At 44.7% G+C, this 21,222-nt stretch overlaps 1 long non-coding RNA gene across 1 annotated transcript; it reads left to right on the top strand.

Moving 5' to 3' along the window:
* The first annotated feature begins 511 nt into the window (after window positions 1-511).
* On the top strand, window positions 512-7,091 carry LOC117532285. Its single transcript, XR_004566832.1, has 3 exons — window positions 512-525; window positions 1,631-1,637; window positions 6,780-7,091. It is a non-coding gene; the product is annotated as an uncharacterized LOC117532285 (long non-coding RNA).
* Window positions 7,092-21,222: the final 14,131 nt, after the last annotated feature.

Raw genomic sequence — 21,222 nt, 5'->3', positions numbered from 1 at the left:
ACAAGGCCAATAGTGCCCGTAGTTAAAGAATCACCCATAAACAGATAAACCACCCAAAAATGTATCAGAAGTTACAGATAATCGATAACCGATAAATTCCGGTGTTGTCTCTGGTACATTTGCAGTTACTAAGAAGCTAAAATTAATTTTTAACACGATCGCTTCTCAAAGCATCAAAAGTGACAATGAACCAGAATGTTTGACTATGCTGCTCCCTGTAGAACACAGCACAGAGAAATCCTGAGAGCACCTACAAAATTAGCTCTCTACTAATCATAATCATTTTTCTTTCAACATACTGCCCCTACTAGAAACGCTTGTTTATTACAGGGCTCCCAGCACAGAGGCACCAAGCAAGCAGCCATAAAACCAGTTCTTTATCAATTACAACGCTCTCGTCAGGCGGAGGTCTTGAAAAATAAAGTCATTCTAACTTATGGTTTTGTGAAAATACTGATAGAATAACTCCATTAATGTCAATTCTGTCATTTGTACAAAGTTAAAATATAACATATATCTTTTAATGTTGAATAAGGCACTAATTCTGAGGTTTTGTAACAAACACAGACCGCAAAGCATTCTGGGTAAAAGTGCTCTGCTAAACACTGATTGGTTCAGTCATTCATTATGCAAACCAACACGTTAATGTGACGTGTGTCGTGTGTTGGTTTAAAGATAAATGTGCTTTTGTAAAATATTCCATTTTATTTGTAAAAACAGACATTTTTGCGGAGCCCTGGAAGTGTCATCGCAAAATGTTTTGCATGTGGAGAGAATGTGCACATGTTTTATTAATGCCATGCACACGTTTGATGATGTGTGCATGTTTTAAAACTTTTATGATGTTGTAAAACGTGCACTCAATATTAATAAGTAAGTAAGTAAATATATTTATATACTGCCTTTCACAGACATAAGTCACAAAGCACTTCACAGGTTAAAATGCAATAATAAATAATGAAAACAGATAAAACAAAGGACAAGGTTAACAATTGGTCAGTTCTGAAAAGCCTTATCTTGACACATAAATGTTGGCTTTACACTGTGCGTGTTTTGGCCATTTTTCAGATGATTTTTCATTCGTGTGAGAATTTTTTGCGTGTCCTGCATCGTGTAGTGGAGTAACAAGCTTTAACATCTCATGACCACCTCCTACTGCTAAAAGCTACAAGCATCCAACCGCAGAGCTGTCTTGTAATGTTTTTTGTTATTGTTGTTGTTGTTGTTGTTTTGTTTTTAAACTTAATTTGTAGAAGAAAAAAAAAAGCCAAAAAGTTGATTTAACCATCTTCTGATATAACTGGGTTAAAATAAATAGAACACTGCCATCTACTGGTACGCAGACGCTTAGTACTTCTCGGGGCGAATACTGCCATGAACACTACTGGCCAGTAGATGGCAGTAGTGGCCTTGAAAACTTGCCAAACAAAATGCTACATTTAACTTTTAAGATGCATGGAATTTAACAAACACAAATACGAGGTCTGTTAGAAAAGTATCCGACCTTATTATTTTTTTCAAAAACCATATGGATTTGAATCACGTGTGATTACATCAGACATGCTTGAACCCTCATGGGCATACGAGAGTTTTTTCACGCCTGTCGGTTACGTCATTCGCCTGTGGGCAGTCTTTGAGTGAGGAGTGGCCCACCCTCTCGTCGTTTTTTCATTGTTTAGGAATGGCTCAGAGACTGCTGCTTTGTTTGATCAAAATTTTTTCAAAACTGTAAGGCACAACTGAGTGGACACCATTCGATAAATTCAGCTGGTTTTCGGTAAAAATTTTAACGGCTGATGAGAGATTTTGGTCTGGTAGAGTCGACGTAAGGACGGCCCACGGCGCCTGACGGCAATCTGCGCTTCGAGGCAGCAGCGTCTCACCGTTTCAAGTTGAAAACTTCCACATTTCAGGCTCTGTTGATCCAGGAAGTCATCAGAGAACAGAAAACTTTCAGAAGAAGTCGGCATGAGGAGTTTATTCGGACATTCCATTGTTAACGGACATTTTGTAATGAAAGAACGTGCGGGCAGAGTCGCATGTCGGGCCGGACCCGACCGCGGGGGGTCGCGACAGGAAAAACACCTCCTTTGGAAACCTTAACGGGCAAGTTGGAACATGCCCAAGCTGTTAAACAATTTCTCAGTTACTCACTTGTTGAAAGCCATCAAAAGCCACCTGAATTTTACAAATGGTTTTCAACACGGAGGTGTTTTTCCTGGCGCACACAGATTTGCCGAGTCGTCACGGAAACAACTCGGTGAATTTGCGTGCACGTCTTTCATTACAAAATGTCCTTAAGCAGTGGAATGTCCACATAAAGTCCTCATGCCGGCCTCTTCTGAATCTTCTCTGTTCTCTCACGACGTCCTGGGTGAATTAAGCCTTAAATTAGGATGTTTTCAGGTCGAAACAGGCCAACGACGGCGCCTGGAAGCGCTGCACGACGTCCTGCTCTGTGGGAAGTCCTTACACCGACAGAAACACCCCATAATCTCTCATCAGCCGTTAAACTTTTCACCGAAAACCAGCGTAATTTCTCGAATAGTGTCCACTTGGATATTCCTCACAGGTTCAGAAAAATGTTGATAAAGCAATGCGCACCGCCTCGAGCAGCATGTGAAACAAAGGAATTCAGCCAAGAGGGCGGGACCACATCTCACTCAAGGCCTGCCCACAGGGAAATGACGTCAACGACACGCGTGAAAAAACTCACGCATGCGCACGAGGGTTCAAGCATGATTGGTGTAATTGCACGTCATTCAAATCCATATAGTTAAAAAAAATAAAAGGGTCGGTTTATTATCTAATAGACCTCGTATATCTTTGATATCAATATATATCAATATCTTTGATAATTATCTGTTATCCAGATTTACAGAATTTGATAGTATCTCACTGGGCATGCTGACAAAACTTGTAATGTCTACAAAAAGCACAACCTGCTTATCTGATCCTATGCCAAGAAAACTTTTTAAGGAGCTGTGGCCCAATCTTGGGCCGACTGTGCTGGAAATTATTAAGCTCTCATTAACCTCTGGATCTGTTCCTAAATGTATCAATTCTGCAGTGATTAAACCATTACTTAAGAAATCTAATCTTGACCCTAGTCAAGTCAAGTCGTCAATTTTATTTATATAGCGCCAAATCACAACAAACAGTTGCCACCCTAGTGTGGTTAGGCCGATATCAAATCTATCATTTTTTTTCTAAAATTCTGGAAAAAATGGTTTCAGAAAATATCATTCCATAGAGCCAGCTCTCAGGGCCCCTTCACACATAGTGTGAATGTGGCTGAATTGCACATGAAGCAGGAATTGTATGCAATATGTGTAAAATCGGAGCTGCCTCCAACACCTTGTACACCTGTTGCTACAACTATTTGCGCTCACCAGTGGCTGAAAGACAGAGTGTGCCCTGTGAGAGCCCATTCGATCCCTCTCACGGCAGGTGTCGGCCAAATTCCAGGTGACAGACACAAACATCTAACACCGCTCGCTTGGCACTTAGAAAATGTGTGGTTAGCACCACTGTTAGCACCAAAACAGTGAGTAGACAATCACTTTTGAGCTGGCTGGCAAATGTGTCTACATGCCCCCATGAGTGTGGCGTTGCAAAACAGCAATGCACATGTGGCATGCCAGAGTGTCTGCTCCCCCGCAACACATGCCATGTGTGAATTGTGCATGTGTTGTGGCCCCCCCATCCACAACACATGTGGCGGATGGGGGGACTAAATAGCAGTAAAAATATTGAAAAAGAAATGATCACATAACAAAGATAAACAGTGACACGTTGGTGTGTGAGATGAACTGACAGGGGGCACACCGCAGCTGTTGAAATCTCTGGTTCTGTACGTACCATGTTTGGACAGACATGAACTTACAACTGTCCACTGTGACACACATGTGTCTGATTGCTGTCCTCACATGGACATATAAAAAAACATATCGCTGTTGCAACGGGCTGCAGCGAGCAAGGCCACAGAGCGCACACTGACCGGCTACCCTAGGTGAAACGGACCATCAGATCATAACACGCAGTGGATCTGAATGTCACGTCACACGTGAGCTCTGTTCCACATGACGTGGTGTCTGTCCTGCTGCACAACGTCTACAGGGCACGCGTGCCAGGCCGGACACACCAGGCCAGTAGATGTGGACATGATAAGAGGACACTGCTCCATTCATGTCATTACATGACTGTACACTGCTCGTGGGGAGTGTAATTGGGGAGTTTCAAGATGGCTCCAGCAGTGTGCACAGCGAAGCGTCTCTCAGCTCTACTTGGAGTTTTGTTTGGTATGTTACTTGATTGTTGTAACAGTCTTTCTCCACTTATCGTTTATGATTGCCAGTCACTACTTGATATCTGTGCATCATTAGACAAACTTCAGCCGAGTATTTGAGTATTCGTCCTCTGAAATGCCTCCACTGTTGCACTCTGCTATACCAGTGTTCCTGCGCAGAGAGCCTTTGCTTGGGAAGAAACGCTCAAGGAGAAGAGGAAAGCGAGGTGGCCTTTTGGTTAAACGAAGGACTTACCAGCAAGCATGTGGATCCCGTCGTGGTTTTTCCGTTGAAATTCGCCAGAGGGACTGATGTATCTTTCCCATGCCTCTGTCTGGTCTCAGTGGTGGTGTGGATCAGCTGTTGCCTCTGGTGTGGCTCCTTCGGACCAGCTGGCAGCGTGGAGTGGACAGCAGAAACATTCCCCAGCTAGCGCATTGCCTGATAAACACTAGATCACTTGCCAACAAGACTTTTTGCTCAGTGACTTACTTACTTCTCGCAAGCTGGATTTCATGCTTATGACAGAGACATGGCTCCATCCTGGTGAATCAACAGTGTTTTCTGAACTTCTCCCTCCCATCTGTGCCTTTCTAAGCTCTCCTCATACTTCAGGAATAGGTGGTGGCGTCGTGTCCGTATTTAAAGCCTGTTTTCACTGCAGACAGCTTCTTTCAGCCATATATTCCAGCTTTGAGCTGCAGCTGTTTGAAGTGCAGTTGTCTTTGCTGTGTGCCGTAATATACCGCCCGCCTAAGTTTAATTAAAAACTTTATTAAGTTCTCAAACCTTCTGGCAGAGACTGTGCCCTCTGCTGATCAACTTTTAATAGTGCGTGACTTTAACATTCATTTGTGTTGTGAGGCTAAACCTCTGGTCACTGACTTGTTAAATGTAATTCATGGTTTAAACCTTATGCAATGAGTATGTGGTGTCACCCACGAGGAAGGACACTTATTGGACCTCGTCTTATTGCTAGGCGTTGATGTACGCATTGAAGAAATATGTTAGACTAGCATCTCTGATCATATGCCAGTTATTTTGAATCTAACTCTGCCGCCATCTCAGCCTAAATGGGCTGCTCCTGCACAGCTTCAGCGCACTCTTGGCTCAACTACTGCGGCACTATTCACTGAGGCCTAGAATGCGTCTTTGCCTTTTTCTGTCTGTGACTCTGGCTGTAATGCTGATAAACATTTAAAGTGTACCAACATCCTGGAATCTATTGCTCCTTTCAAGACTGTTCGAGATAAGCTGTTGGCTGAACCCTGGCTCAGTGAAACTACTCGCACGCTAAGACGTGACTGTAGGCTTGCTGAAAGGAGATGGAAAAAGGACAAGCTTCATGTCTCTCTGGGAATTCTTAGAAAGTGTTTAGCAACATATCAGAGTGCGGTCAAGACTGCTACAGCACAGTATCTTTCTAATATTGTTTCTAATAATAGTCATAGGCCTCGGGTCCTTTTTACTGTACCACCCACCTCATTTTGGCTTGTCAGTATCACACAGAGAAAAAGTGAAATATCCCATCGATGGGAAATACTGGGTGGTAAGAGGTTTTAAATCATATTGTTCATCCTGTTGAGTCTTCCTGCACTGTGTTGTCAGATGTACTGTGTGTAATTTTTTTTTAACATTTTTGTGCAGAAAATATCGGGTATTAGAGCATCAACTGACACTCCCTCTAATGTTTTTTTTTTTATCATTCAACAGTTTGTGCTCTGCAACTTTCAATGAATTTGACCCTGTATCACTTGCTGAATTGAGTACTGCAATGCAACACTTAAAACCATCTGATTGTCCATTAGATGGCATCCCTTCCAAGCTTCTTAAAAATGTTGGGTCTCACCTGCTGAAGGTCTTAAATATTTGTTTGTCTTCTAGTTGTGTCCCGACTGCCTTTGAGCATGCTGTTGTGCAGCCTCTCCTCAAGAAGCATAATCTTTACCCTGCAATCTTGTTTAATTATAGGCCCATACCAAAGCTGTCTTTTGTATTTAAATTCTGGAAAAAACTTGTCTATGTTCAACTGCAGGCTTACCTTGATGATAACGGTATTTTAGAACATTTCCAATGTGGCTTCAAAGCATTGCATAGCATGGAAACTGCTCTCTTAAAAGTTTTTAATGATCTCCTTTAACAGTTTATTCAGGCCACTCTGCAGTGCTTGTGCTCCTAGACTTGTCTGCTGGCTTTGATACAGTCAACCATGAAATATTAATTTCTTGTCTAGAACAGTTTGTGGGTATCAAAGGTACAGCCCTACATTGGTTCAAGTCTTACTTGGAAAACAGCACCTTTTTTTGTACATCTGGGGCCTTACTCATCTGGTTCAGCTCCTCTGACCTGTGGAGTTCCTCAGGGTTCGGTCCTGGGCCCAGTTTTGTTCTCTTTGTACATTTTGCCTCTCTGTAATATTTTTCTAAAAATTCAATATTACTTTGCACTGTTTTGCAGATAACCTGCAGATTAATCTCCCTCTCAAATCAGGCAGCACAGTGACATTGCTGGCTTGTCTGCAGGACATGAAGAATTGGCTGGCTCAACTTTTTTTAAAAAACTGAATGAAGACAAAACAGAAGTTGTTGTGTTTGGCCATCCCAATTCCCCATCATCCACTGACTGTGTTCTTGGCCCCTTGGTATCTTTCTCCCAGTCTGTGGTAAAAAAAACAAAAAAACAAAACCTTGAGTTCTAACAGACACCTCATTTAAGTTGGACAAACAGATTAAATCTGTGGTTAAAGATAGCTTTTTCAACTGCGAGTCCTAAGCAAGGTGAAACCTTACCTCCCCCACAAGGATTTTGAGCATGTTGTCCACACATTTATCACACCACGACTTGATCACTGCAACTCGCTGCAACCAGTAGACCAATCCTCCCTTAGCCACTTACAGCTCATGCAGAATTCTGCTGCTCGCTTATTGACAGGCACCAGGCACAATGAACACATCACACCTGTTCTGTCATCTCTGCACTGGCTTCCAGTCAGCTATCACATTCATTTTAAAATCTTGCTCATTGTATTTAAATGCCTGAATGGTTTGGCTCCACCTTATCTATCTGAGCTGTTGTCCTCTTATGCTCCATCAAGGATGATGAGGTCCACCAATCAGCTGCTTCTCGGCATGCCAAGAACACATTTGAAAAACAGAGGTGATAGGGCCTTCTCTGTAGCTGCTCCTAAATTGTGGAACAACTGTCCTTTTAATATTAGATCTGTGTCCTCTTTAAATGTTTTTAAATCATCATTGAAGACCCATCTCTTTGCAGAAGCCTTCAATACCTAAGTGGATTTACACTTTTGTATTCATCTTTTATTGTATTTGTTAGTGCTTGGATTCTGTATTTTTTTTTTGTATTCTTGTATTTTTATACTCTTTTATTCTGTACCTGTGAAGCACTTTGGGCAGCTCTGGTTGTTGTAAATGTGCTATATAAATAAACTTGAATTGTCTTGACTTGTACGTCTGTGACCATGGGTCATCTACAGAGGAACAGACAGTTCATACTTTTATTGTTACCTCGATTAGAGGGATTCAATAAAATGTGGTGGTGTTTAATTTTTTTTTTAAATATATTTATCTCCTTGTTGATTTCAAGCATTTTTTTTCCACACTTTTTATAGGACAGCGATGGTAGTGGACTGGTAAAGTTTCTGGCTGGCAATCAGAGCTTTTGTAAATTGCAGATTTGAATCCCATGGGTGCTGCGTTTGATATCATGGATCACCATATTCCACTTGATATACTGGAGAATCATTTTAGAATTACTGGGAATGCCCTTGCATGGTTGACATCATACCTGACCAGTCGTTCTCACTGTGTTTTGTACAATAACACTACCCCTAACCTTACTGATATGCAATTTAGGGTTCCTCAGGAGTTCGTCTTAGGCCCCTTGCTTTTCACCCTTTATATAGCACCCCTTGGGCACATATTGCGGCATTTTGGGATTACCTTTCATTGCTATGCTGATTATACTCAGTTATACATGCCAATAACTGCTGGGAATCTCATCCACATAAAATCCTTAGAATATTGCCTTATGTAGGAAGATGGGTGACCTGATTGATGTTCAGCTGGTGGCTTGAGTGCATCCAATCGGTGCAGGAAAGCGTCTGTATAAAAGAAGGCGGAATGTGCTCTATTGTCTCTCGCTCGCTGGAGAACAGCTGCAGGTGTTTGTTGGGTGTGTTCACTTCCATATTCTTGTGAGGACAGAGGCCTCTGTGGGAGCTGTCGTTGGCTGTGTGCTGCTGGGTGCTTGTGGCGTTGTTTGATGCACTGGGACGGTGTTGATTCACAGCTGATCACTGTGACGGATGGTTCGATTGTGGACCGAGCTGCGGAAGGAAGCCCTGCTGCTTTGCTCTGACGTTCTGCTGGGAGATTTCACCCTGTCAGGCCGTTTGGATGTGCCCTGCCCGCTGTGCCACCTTGATGTTCATTGTGGATGACTGGGAAAGTTCTGTCAGTCTCAGATTGACAGCTGCGTGCGCTGCCGAGCTGCATGGCGCAAGTGCGCCCTCATGTGGCTATGTCTAGTAGTATTCATAAATTGTCATTTTAAGTAATTCTATGGTTCATAAATTATTTTGTATTTTTGGAAAGACTTCTCTGTCTCATTTGCAATGAACCTGTGTGTCTTGAGATCCCTGGGTGAAACTGCCAGGGTGATGTCAGACTTATCATGTTCATGATTTCCAATTGTTTTGATGACACTTGCATCAATGAAAAGCTGGATGTCAAGCAATTTCCTACTTTTAACCTCTGATAGGACTGAAATGATGGTTCTTGGTCCAGTCAGAGACATAAGATTGACCAGCTAATGCTTAGCCCAGGATCATGGTCATATATCACACACCACCTGGGTCATTCCTCTGGTGGTTCTTCAGGCTGCCTTGGTGGCCCCTATGTCCTTCTACTGTCCTTTTTATCCTTGTTTCTCCTGGTGTCCTGCATCCTAGACCCATTTCCATCGGTTGCATGCAGTCGACATGCCAGAGTGGTCCATGTCATATGGTAAGGTTCTGTACTTTTGTCTTGGCCGAACACACCAGCCACAGTAGTGACCGTATATTTAGCTGTGATCTGGGTCTCTGTGTGTGAATGGTTCGGTGTTTGTGGCAATCACCACAATTAGGTTTTGGACCAAGACGCTGGTGCCCTAGATTAGGGTATGGATGCTCAGTAACTATACAACAGACTGCTGTCACTGCTGGTTCATGTGTGGTTGTTTGTTCAGGTATGTTGCATGGTTGGGGTCCCGTCTTCTTGGTGTCTCACTTTTCATCACTTGATGTCGCCACTTGTCTTTCATTCTTGCCTGTCTTCATATTGTTTTGGTGGTCAGCCCTTCCCAATAGAAGTTGTCTTGTTGGCTTTGAGTAGGATGTTGTAGGCTGATTGGGAAGGGCAGATGGGGGTCACACACGCACACCACATTCATTCATGCACTACATACTATCTGTCTTGCAAGAACAAATTGCATATATGTGTATTTATGTATATATATGGTTCTGCCAGTGTGGCATTTACCATTACTAAATATGCAGACAGGAAAAAAAAAAAGACTGAAATGATGGTTCTCGGTCCAGTGAGACATCGGCATCAATTTGACCAGCTAACGCTTAGCCTAGGCTCGTGTGTCATACATTACACTGATAAAGTGAGGAACCTTGGGGTAATTTTTGATCCTATGTTGTCCTTTGACCTCCACATTAGAAATATTATGAGGACTGCTTTCTTCCCCCTGCCCAATATAGCAAAGATTCGTCCCATTCTGTATATGGCTGATGGTGAGACCCTGATTCATGGATTTGTTTCTTCTAGATTGGACTACTGCAATGTTCTAGGTTTACCGCAGTCCACCATTAGGGGACTCCAATTAGTTCAAAATGCTGCCTGCCAGACTTTTGACAGGAAGCAGAAAGTTTGACCACATTACATCCATTTTGGAATCTCTTCACTGGCTTCCTGTCCTAGTGAGATCAGATTTTAAGGTTCTGTTACTAACCTATAAAATTATTCACAGATTAGCACCTCACAATTTAGCTGACCTACTTAAACCCTACGTACCAGCCCGGGCTCTGCTTTCTCAGGGTGCACGACTACTTTGTGTCACTAGGGTAAATAAAATGTCCGCGGGTCACAGAGCATTCTCTTATCGGGCACCTGTTCTGTGGAATGATATCCCTGCAGCAATAAAACAGTCAGATTCTGTAGAGACTTTCAAGTCTTATTTTCCCTTTTGTATGGCTAGTATACTGGCATCGTATGTTACTATGCTTTCGACACCTTTAAATTAATTTCATTAGTAAACAGAGTGGGCTGTTTTCTCATCTTTATTTAATGTCTGGATCTTTTAGTGATGCTTAGAGCTAGTGGTTGGTGATCACCTTAGCATTTCTTCTGTTTTACTTGTTGCCTAATGCTTATACTGTATTTGTTGTCTTTCTGCTGCCTGATTCTGTTTTTCTCTCTGTTTGAGGTGCGGCTCCACCCAGACATGGGAGTGGGTGCCTTCTTCTGTGGCCTCCCGTTCTGTGCACCAGCATGGACTGCCAAAATTTCCTTTATATTTGTGCTGTAAATTGTGTCGGTAGCATTGCCCAAGCACGGGGTCGCCTTTTTGAGTCTGGTCTGCTTGAGGTTTCTTCCTCAAATCATCAGAGGGAGTTTTTCGTTACCACTGTCGTCTGTGCGCTTGTTCTAGGGATTCGTAAGGTTAGAGCTTACTTGTGTGAAGCACCTTGAGGCAATTTTGTTGTGATTTGATGCTATATAAATTAAATAAATTGAAAATGAATTGAAATTGTGTAGTTCAACCCCCCCCCACCCGTAAAAAATATACACCTAGATTCCACTCCCCCCTCACCAGTCTCTGGTTCTGTCTGTGGTAACCTGCCTTTTGTGTAATTATTTGTTAAACTAAAGTTTGACGCTCTCCTTGCTTCCTTGGAAAATTTTGTCTCTCTTGTGCCCACAGTTCCCTGCAACCATTCAGCTCCACTGGGTCCACCTGGCCCTGGCTTCTCCACCCAAGGCTTGGTCTCCTCCTCCTGTGCCTCCATGACTTCTTGTGCATTTACCATCCACTATCTTTTAAATAAAATATTTTGTCATCTTAACCTGGTGCCTCATCACACTGAGTCCACTTCACTGGGTCCTGAACTCAACATGAGGTGGTATTTTTTTTTTTCTGATGCATCCAGATGTATTTATTTTACATAAATAGCTCCAGAAGGTTTGCTCATATTCTGACTTAATGTGATAGAATGATGGAGGGTCAACCAGTAGGAAAAAGAAATCAGATTTTGAGAAAAAAAATCAAATGTCCAGACCATCTTAATCTCACCTCTCTGACTTTGTCTTCAAACAGTCCTACCAGGTCCAATGTGTTCATCACTCAAACAAAATCACATTTTCAGTTTCTGTCATTTTTCTGTCTTTTTTTCAGCACCATGAACTCGGACCAGATCAAAAGAATATTTTAAATGAGTTGGATCATAATCACACAAAATGTGTTAACATACCAAACCTTATGCACACAGCATGTCCTTCTCTGTCTTACTTTGCAGAAACAGTGGGTGGTTTTGCTTGCCTCTACTGGTGGTTGGCTCTCACTGCGGTATTGTATCACTTCCTGTTCCGGAGCACAGCGGTGTTTTTCTGTATCTGTTAGCTGTTTAATCTGCGCAGTTAGATTGATCTAGTTATCTAGATTACGATTTGTTTCCCAGTGTAATCTTTACGTGCCTTAACTAAAGCACTCCTTCTGCTGAATCACCTCTAAATTATTTACACATTATTCACTTTGCGTGTTTTTAGGAATCCGCTAGCTTAGCGTAGCTACTAGCTCTTAGCCGATTTAGCATGGCGGCTTCTCCTGTCTCTCCCGCACTTTTCTGCTCTGGGTGTGAAATGTTTAGTTATTCCTCGGCCTCCTTTAGCAGTAACGGTACTTGTAATAAGTGTAGCTTATTCGTAGCTTTGGAGGCCAGGCTGGGCGAATTGGAGACTCGGCTCCGCACCGTGGAAAATTTTACAGCTAGCCAGGCCCCTGTAGTCGGTGCGGACCAAGGTAGCTTAGCCGCCGTTAGTTACCCCCTGGCAGATCCCGAGCAGCCAGGAAAGCAGGCCGACTGGGTGACTGTGAGGAGGAAGCGTAGCCCTAAACAGAAGCCCCGTGTACACCACCAACCGGTTCACATCTCTAACCGTTTTTCCCCACTCGACGACACACCCGCCGAGGATCAAACTCTGGTTATTGGCGACTCTGTTTTGCGAAATGTGAAGTTAGCGACACCAGCAACCATAGTCAATTGTCTTCCCGGGGCTAGAGCAGGCGACATTGAAGGAAATTTGAAACTGCTGGCTAAGGCTAAGCGTAAATTTGGTAAGATTGTAATTCACGTCGGCAGTAATGACACCCGGTTACGCCAATCGGAGGTCACTAAAATTAACATTAAATCGGTGTGTAACTTTGCAAAAACAATGTCGGACTCTGTAGTTTTCTCTGGGCTTAGCTCAGATAAGATAATTATAGTGGGTGATTTTAACATCCACACAGATGCTGAGAATGACAGCCTCAACACTGCATTTAATCTATTATTAGACTCTATTGGCTTTGCTCAAAAAGTAAATGAGTCCACCCACCACTTTAATCATATCTTAGATCTTGTTCTGACTTATGGTATGGAAATAGAAGACTTAACAGTATTCCCTGAAAACTCCCTTCTGTCTGATCATTTCTTAATAACATTTACATTTACTCTGATGGACTACCCAGCAGTGGGGAATAAGTTTCATTACACTAGAAGTCTTTCAGAAAGCGCTGTAACTAGGTTTAAGGATATGATTCCTTCTTTATGTTCTCTAATGCCATATACCAACACAGTGCAGAGTAGCTACCTAAACTCTGTAAGTGAGATAGAGAATCTCGTCAATAGTTTTACATCCTCATTGAAGACAACTTTGGATGCTGTAGCTCCTCTAAAAAAGAGAGCTTTAAATCAGAAGTGCCTGACTCCGTGGTATAACTCACAAACTCGTAGCTTAAAGCAGATAACCTGTAAGTTGGAGAGGAAATGGCGTCTCACTAATTTAGAAGATCTTCACTTAGCCTGGAAAAAGAGTCTGTTGCTCTATAAAAAAGCCCTCCGTAAAGCTAGGACATCTTTCTACTCATCACTAATTGAAGAAAATAAGAACAACCCCAGGTTTCTTTTCAGCACTGTAGCCAGGCTGACAAAGAGTCAGAGCTCTATTGAGCTGAGTATTCCATTAACTTTAACTAGTAATGACTTCATGACTTTCTTTGCTAACAAAATTTTAACTATTAGAGAAAAAATTACTCATAACCATCCCAAAGACGTATCGTTATCTTTGGCTGCTTTCAGTGATGCCGGTATTTGGTTAGACTCTTTCTCTCCGATTGTTCTGTCTGAGTTATTTTCATTAGTTACTTCATCCAAACCATCAACATGTTTATTAGACCCCATTCCTACCAGGCTGCTCAAGGAAGCCCTACCATTATTTAATGCTTCGATCTTAAATATGATCAATCTATCTTTGTTAGTTGGCTATGTACCACAGGCTTTTAAGGTGGCAGTAATTAAACCATTACTTAAAAAGCCATCACTTGACCCAGCTATCTTAGCTAATTATAGGCCAATCTCCAACCTTCCTTTTCTCTCAAAAATTCTTGAAAGGGTAGTTGTAAAACAGCTAACTGATCATCTGCAGAGGAATGGTCTATTTGAAGAGTTTCAGTCAGGTTTTAGAATTCATCATAGTACAGAAACAGCATTAGTGAAGGTTACAAATGATCTTCTTATGGCCTCGGACAGTGGACTCATCTCTGTGCTTGTTCTGTTAGACCTCAGTGCTGCTTTTGATACTGTTGACCATAAAATTTTATTACAGAGATTAGAGCATGCCATAGGTATTAAAGGCATTGCGCTGCGGTGGTTTGAATCATATTTGTCTAATAGATTACAATTTGTTCATGTAAATGGGGAATCTTCTTCACAGACTAAAGTTAATTATGGAGTTCCACAAGGTTCTGTGCTAGGACCAATTTTATTCACTTTATACATGCTTCCCTTAGGCAGTATTATTAGATGGTATTGCTTAAATTTTCATTGTTATGCAGATGATACCCAGCTTTATCTATCCATGAAGCCAGAGGACACACACCAATTAGCTAAACTGCAGGATTGTCTTACAGACATAAAGACATGGATGACCTCTAATTCCCTGCTTTTAAACTCAGATAAAACTGAAGTTATTGTACTTGGCCCCACAAATCTTAGAAACATGGTGTCTAACCAGATCCTTACTCTGGATGGCATTACCCTGACCTCTAGTAATACTGTGAGAAATCTTGGAGTCATTTTTGATCAGGATATGCCATTCAAAGCGCATATTAAACAAATATGTAGGACTGCTTTTTTGCATTTACGCAATATCTCTAAAATCAGAAAGGTCTTGTCTCAGAGTGATGCTGAAAAACTAATTCATGCATTTATTTCCTCTAGGCTGGACTATTGTAATTCATTATTATCAGGTTGTCCTAAAAGTTCCCTAAAAAGCCTTCAGTTAATTCAAAATGCTGCAGCTAGAGTACTGACGGGGACTAGAAGGAGAGAGCATATCTCACCCATATTGGCCTCTCTTCATTGGCTTCCTGTTAATTCTAGAATAGAATTTAAAATTCTTCTTCTTACTTATAAGGTTTTGAATAATCAGGTCCCATCTTATCTTAGGGACCTCGTAGTACCATATCACCCCAATAGAGCGCTTCGCTCTCAGACTGCAGGCTTACTTGTAGTTCCTAGGGTTTGTAAGAGTAGAATGGGAGGCAGAGCCTTCAGCTTTCAGGCTCCTCTCCTGTGGAACCAGCTCCCAATTCAGATCAGGGAGAGAGACACCCTCTCTACTTTTAAGATTAGCCTTAAAACTTTCCTTTTTGCTAAAGCTTATAGTTAGGGCTGGATCAGGTGACCCTGAACCATCCCTTAGTTATGCTGCTATAGATGTAGACTGCCTGGGGGTTCCCATGATGCACTGTTTCTTTCTCTTTTTGCTCTGTATGCACCACTCTGCATTTAATCATTAGTGATCGATCTCTGCTCCCCTCCACAGCATGTCTTTTTCCTGGTTCTCTCCCTCAGCCCCAACCAGTCCCAGCAGAAGACTGCTCCTCCCTGAGCCTGGTTCTGCTGGAGGTTTCTTCCTGTTAAAAGGGAGTTTTTCCTTCCCACTGTAGCCAGGTGCTTGCTCACAGGGGGTCGTTTTGACCGTTGGGGTTTTACATAATTATTGTATGGCCTTGCCTTACAATATAAAGCGCCTTGGGGCAACTGTTTGTTGTGATTTGGCGCTATATAAAAAAATTGATTGATTGATTGATTGATTGATTGGTTCTCTCCCTCAGCCCCAACCAGTCCCAGCAGAAGACTGCCCCTCCCTGAGCCTGGTTCTGCTGGAGGTTTCTTCCTGTTAAAAGGGAGTTTTTCCTTCCCACTGTAGCCAAGTGCTTGCTCACAGGGGGTCGTTTTGACCGTTGGGGTTTTGAATAATCAGGTCCCATCTTATCTTAGGGACCTCATAGTACCATATCACCCCAATAGAGCGCTTTCCTCTCAGACTGCAGGCTTACTTGTAGTTCATAGGGTTTTTAAGAGTAGAATGGGAGGCAGAGCCTTCAGCTTTCAGGCTCCTCTCCTGTGGAACCAGCTCCCAATTCAGATCAGGGAGACAGACACCCTCTCTACTTTTAAGATTAGGCTTAAAACTTTCCTTTTTGCTAAAGCTTATAGTTAGGGCTGGATCAGGTGACCCTGAACCATCCCTTAGTTATGCTGCTATAGACTTAGACTGCTGGGGGGTTCCCATGATGCACTGAGTGTTTCTTTCTCTTTTTGCTCTGTATGCACCACTCTGCATTTAATCATTAGTGATTGATCTCTGCTCCCCTCCACAGCATGTCTTTTTCCTGGTTCTCTCCCTCAGCCCCAACCAGTCCCAGCAGAAGACTGCCCCTTCCTGAGCCTGGTTCTGCTGGAGGTTTCTTCCTGTTAAAAGGGAGTTTTTCCTTCCCACTGTCGCCAAGTGCTTGCTCACAGGGGGTCGTTTTGACCGCTGGGATTTTTACGTAATTATTGTATGGCCTTGCCTTACAATATAAAGCGCCTTGGGGCAACTGTTTGTTGTGATTTGGTGCTATATAAAAAAATTGATTGATTGATTGATTTTAAAGGTCAACGTCAAGTCAGGCAGCCCTGTGTGTAAATTTAATTCAATCAATCAATAATAATTCTCAGATCAATTTGAAATCCGTTAACACACTAAGTGCTTTTTTTCAGTTATTCAGTCAGATGCTGTCTCGCTTGTCTAAACGTTGAAATAATTGAATCTGCTCAGCTTTTTAACTGCTTCCCGGGTTCCTCAGTGAATCATCGTCCATCACGTACACGGGTGATTCTTGGACTACGGGCACTTACTGTTGGGAAGGTGTCGTAGCACGGACCCACAACAGGGGGCGCAAATGAACGGAAAATGAATAAGCCAAAAAGGTAACAATTTAATGTTGTGATAATACACAACGAAACATACAGTAATTTGCACAGTCAATTTAACACCAGGTGACGTGTAGGCAGGCTCGAAGATAGAAGACCCCCGACGAGAGAGAAGCTGCGTCCCACACGGCTTCCACCACCAACGGTCTGAAGAACACCGGAGCCGCCAAGTCCCGAGTCCCCAGATGGCCTCTGTCTTCGGCTGTCGACCCTGGTACTGCTGGCAGAAAGCAGAAATATGATGAGTGAGTGTGAGTCCGCACACTCAGTAATTCTCAGTCCCAACACAGCCAGGAGGGAGCACCTCCACCTCCAAACTAGGTTATCACTCGTGCAGCTCCTGTTGTCTTCTTTCTGGATGGAGTGAGAGACGAAGACCGTCGTCCTCTCACTATCCGCCAATCCAGTCTTCCACAGACCTCACAGGTACGCGGCTGCACACAGATCACAGTTTAGATACACTGAATAATTATAGCAGAGAAGAATTACCTTGGTAATGGTAGTCGATTTCTCGGCGGGGAGGTGGAGTTGCAGTCCGGCTTTTATGGTGGTGATGATGAACGAGTGACAGCTGGTGCAGAGGATGAGTGACAGCTGTCACTTCTTCTGGGTCTGGTGCCCTCTCGTGCTTGGAGCCCGCACTCCAAGCAGGGCGCCCTCTGGTGGTGGTGGGCCAGCAGTACCTCCTCTTCAGCGGCCCACACAACAGGACCCCCCCCTCAACGGGCGCCTCCTGGCGCCCGACCAGGCTTGTCCGGATGTCTCGCGTAGAACTCGGCCAGGAGGGCTGGGTCCAGGATGAAGCTCCTCTTCACCCAGGAGCGTTCTTCAGGTCCATACCCCTCCCATTCCACCAGATATTGGAAACCCTGGCCCTTACGACGGACGTCCAGGAGCCTGCGGACTGTCCAGGCAGGCTCCCCGTCAATGAGCCGGGCAGGAGGCGGCGTAGGTCCCGGAGTACAGAGGGGCGAGGTGTGGTGTGGTTTGAGACGGGAAACATGAAAGACAGGGTGAATCCGCAGTGAAGCCGGGAGTTGCAGCTTCACTGCGGCCGGGTTGATGATCCTGAGGATTTTGAAAGGTCCTATGAATCTGTCTTTCAGTTTTGGGGAATCGACACACAAAGGGATGTCCTTGGTCAAGAGCCACACCTCCTGCCCGGGCTGGTATGTGGGGGCCGGGGAACGTCGGCGGTCTGCATGGGCCTTGGCCCTCGTCCGGGCCTTTAACAGGGCAGAGCGGGCAGCCCGCCACACCCGGCGGCACCTCCTGAGGTGGTCCTGGACTGAGGGCACACCGACCTCTCCCTCCACCAGCGGGAACAATGGGGGCTGGTACCCCAAACATGCCTCAAAAGGGGAGAGGCCGGTAGCAGATGAAACTTGGCTGTTGTGGGCATACTCGATCCAGGCCAGATGGTGACTCCAGGCCGCCGGATGCGCGGAGGTGACACATCGAAGGGCCTGCTCCAGCTCCTGGTTAGCCCGCTCTGCCTGGCCGTTTGTCTGGGGGTGGTACCCGGACGAGAGACTCACGGTGGCCCCCAGCTCCCTGCAGAAACTCTTCCACACCTGTGAAGAGAACTGGGGACCACGATCTGAAACGATGTCCGATGGTATCCCATGCAGCCGCATGACGTGGTGGACCAGGAGGTCTGCCGTCTCCTGGGCCGTCGGGAGCTTCGGGAGGGCCACGAAGTGGGCCGCCTTGGAGAACCGGTCCACTATCGTGAGAATCACGGTGCTGCCCTGGGACGGCGGGAGGCCCGTGATGAAATCCAGGCCGATGTGAGACCAGGGGCGATGAGGCACTGGCAGGGGTTGGAGGAGTCCTGTCGTCCTCCGATGATCTGCCTTGCCCCTGGCGCAGATGGTACAGGCCTGGACATAGTCCCGGACATCGGTTTCCAGGGACGCCCACCAGAAGCGCTGCTGGACTACTGCCACGGTCCTACGCACTCCGGGATGACAAGAGAGCTTGGACCCGTGACAGAAGTCCAATACGGCAGCTCTTGCCTCTGGTGGGACGTACAGTCTGTTCTTGGGGCCAGTCCCCGGGTCCGGGCTCCTTGTCAGGGCCTCCCGGATGGTCTTCTCCACGTCCCAGGTGAGGGTGGCCACGACAGTGGACTCGGGGATGATGGTCTCAGTGGGGTTCGACAGCCCCGCTTTGGCTTCTTCTTCATGCACCCGGGACAATGCATCTGATTTTTGGTTCTTAGTCCCGGGGCGGTACGTGATCTGGAAGTCAAAGCGTCCAAAGAACAGAGACCAGCGGGCTTGCCTGGGGTTCAGCCGCTTGGCGGTCCGGATGTACTCCAGGTTCCGATGGTCCGTGAAAACCGTGAAGGGCAACGATGCCCCCTCGTTGAACGACCAGTGGAACGTCTGATACAGGCCCAGGACCAGCCAGAGGAGTGGCTGCAGCAGCGCCCTGATCGCGCGCTTCCACCCTGGCGGTGAGAGCCTCCACCCTCCGATTAAGGAGGACATTCTGCTCGGTCACTAAATCTAACCGAGCCGTGAAGGCGGTTAAGATCTGCTGCAGCTCACTCAACACGCCTCCCGCTTACGCCTGCGCTCCTGGCTCTTCCATTGGCCGTTCAAGCTCGGGTTGACGCCCCTCGGAATCCATGACGATGGCCGAGAAATCCTGTTGGGAAGGTGTCGTAGCACGGACCCACAACAGGGGGCGCAAATGAACAGACAATGAATAAGCCAAAAAGGTAACAATTTAATGTTGTGATAATACACAACGAAACGTACAGTAATTTGCACAGTCAATTTAACACCAGGTGACGTGTAGGCAGGCTCGAAGATAGAAGACCCCCAACGAGAGAGAAGCCGCGTCCTACACGGCTTCCACCACCAACGGTCTGAAGAACACCGGAGCCGCCAAGTCCCGAGTCCCCAGGTGGCCTCTGTCTTCGGCTGTCGACCCTGGTACTGCTGGCAGAAAGCAGAAATATGATGAGTGAGTGTGAGTCCGCACACTCAGTAATTCTCAGTCCCCAACACAGCCAGGAGGGAGCACCTCCACCTCCAAACTAGGTTATCACTCGTGCAGCTCCTGTTGTCTTCTTTCTGGATGGAGTGAGAGACGAAGACCGTCGTCCTCTCACTATCCGCCAATCCAGTCTTCCACAGACCTCACAGGTACGCGGCTGCACACAGATCACAGTTTAGATACACTGAATAATTATAGCAGAGAAGAATTACCTTGGTAATGGTAGTCGATTTCTCGGCGGGGAGGTGGAGTTGCAGTCCGGCTTTTATGGTGGTGATGATGAACGAGTGACAGCTGGTGCAGAGGATGAGTGACAGCTGTCACTTCTTCTGGGTCTGGCGCCCTCTCGTGCTTGGAGCCCGCACTCCAAGCAGGGCGCCCTCTGGTGGTGGTGGGCCAGCAGTACCTCCTCTTCAGCGGCCCACACAACACTTACTCTACTTTTAAGTTTAGGCTTAAAACTTTCCTTTTTGCTAAAGCTTATAGTTAGGGCTGGAGCAGGTGACCCTGAACCATCCCTTAGTTATGCTGCTATAGACTTAGACTGCTGGGGGGTTCCCATGATGCACTGAGTGTTTCTTTCTCTTTTTGCTCTGTATGCACCACTCTGCATTTAATCATTAGTGATTGATCTCTGCTCCCCTCCACAGCATGTCTTTTTCCTGGTTCTCTCCCTCAGCCCCAACCAGTCCCAGCAGAAGACTGCCCCTCCCTGAGCCTGGTTCTGCTGGAGGTTTCTTCCTGTTAAAAGGGAGTTTTTCCTTCCCACTGTCGCCAAGTGCTTGCTCACAGGGGGTCGTTTTGACCGTTGGGGTTTTTCTGTAATTATTGTATGGCTTTGCCTTACAATATAAAGTGCCTTGGGGCAACTGTTTGTTGTGATTTGGCACTATATAAATAAAATTGATTTGATTTGACTTATGTCCTTTGATCATATTGTATGAAAAACAGAAAAAAAGGGGAAATTTCACACTTTTATAGTTATCTTTACAATGAAAGTGTGTTAAGAAATTTGTTCTAGTAGTCTATGATGACTTTTTCACCTTTTTTCAGCATCATTATATGCAAATATTGCCGTTTTGTGCTTGTCCCACACCCAGACTTTTGATCTTCAATGATAAAAATGAATGGTAAAGAAACTTTTTTTCTAATGTTTTAAAATATCTCTGAATAAAATATCAGTAAAATAATCAAAACATAATTGGGGTATTCAATGTCATATAACTGTTATGATTTTTTTAAACAAAATGTAGTTGTCCCACACTATTGCTGTAATTTCCACCACAACACTATAATGTCCCTTTAAACAGTTTGTATGAAAGATTGTTTGGGTAGTTT

Source organism: Thalassophryne amazonica, chromosome 2 (genome assembly GCF_902500255.1).
Source record: "Thalassophryne amazonica chromosome 2, fThaAma1.1, whole genome shotgun sequence".
Classification (NCBI taxonomy): domain Eukaryota; kingdom Metazoa; phylum Chordata; class Actinopteri; order Batrachoidiformes; family Batrachoididae; genus Thalassophryne; species Thalassophryne amazonica.
This window is presented reverse-complemented; position numbering and strand designations above follow the sequence as displayed.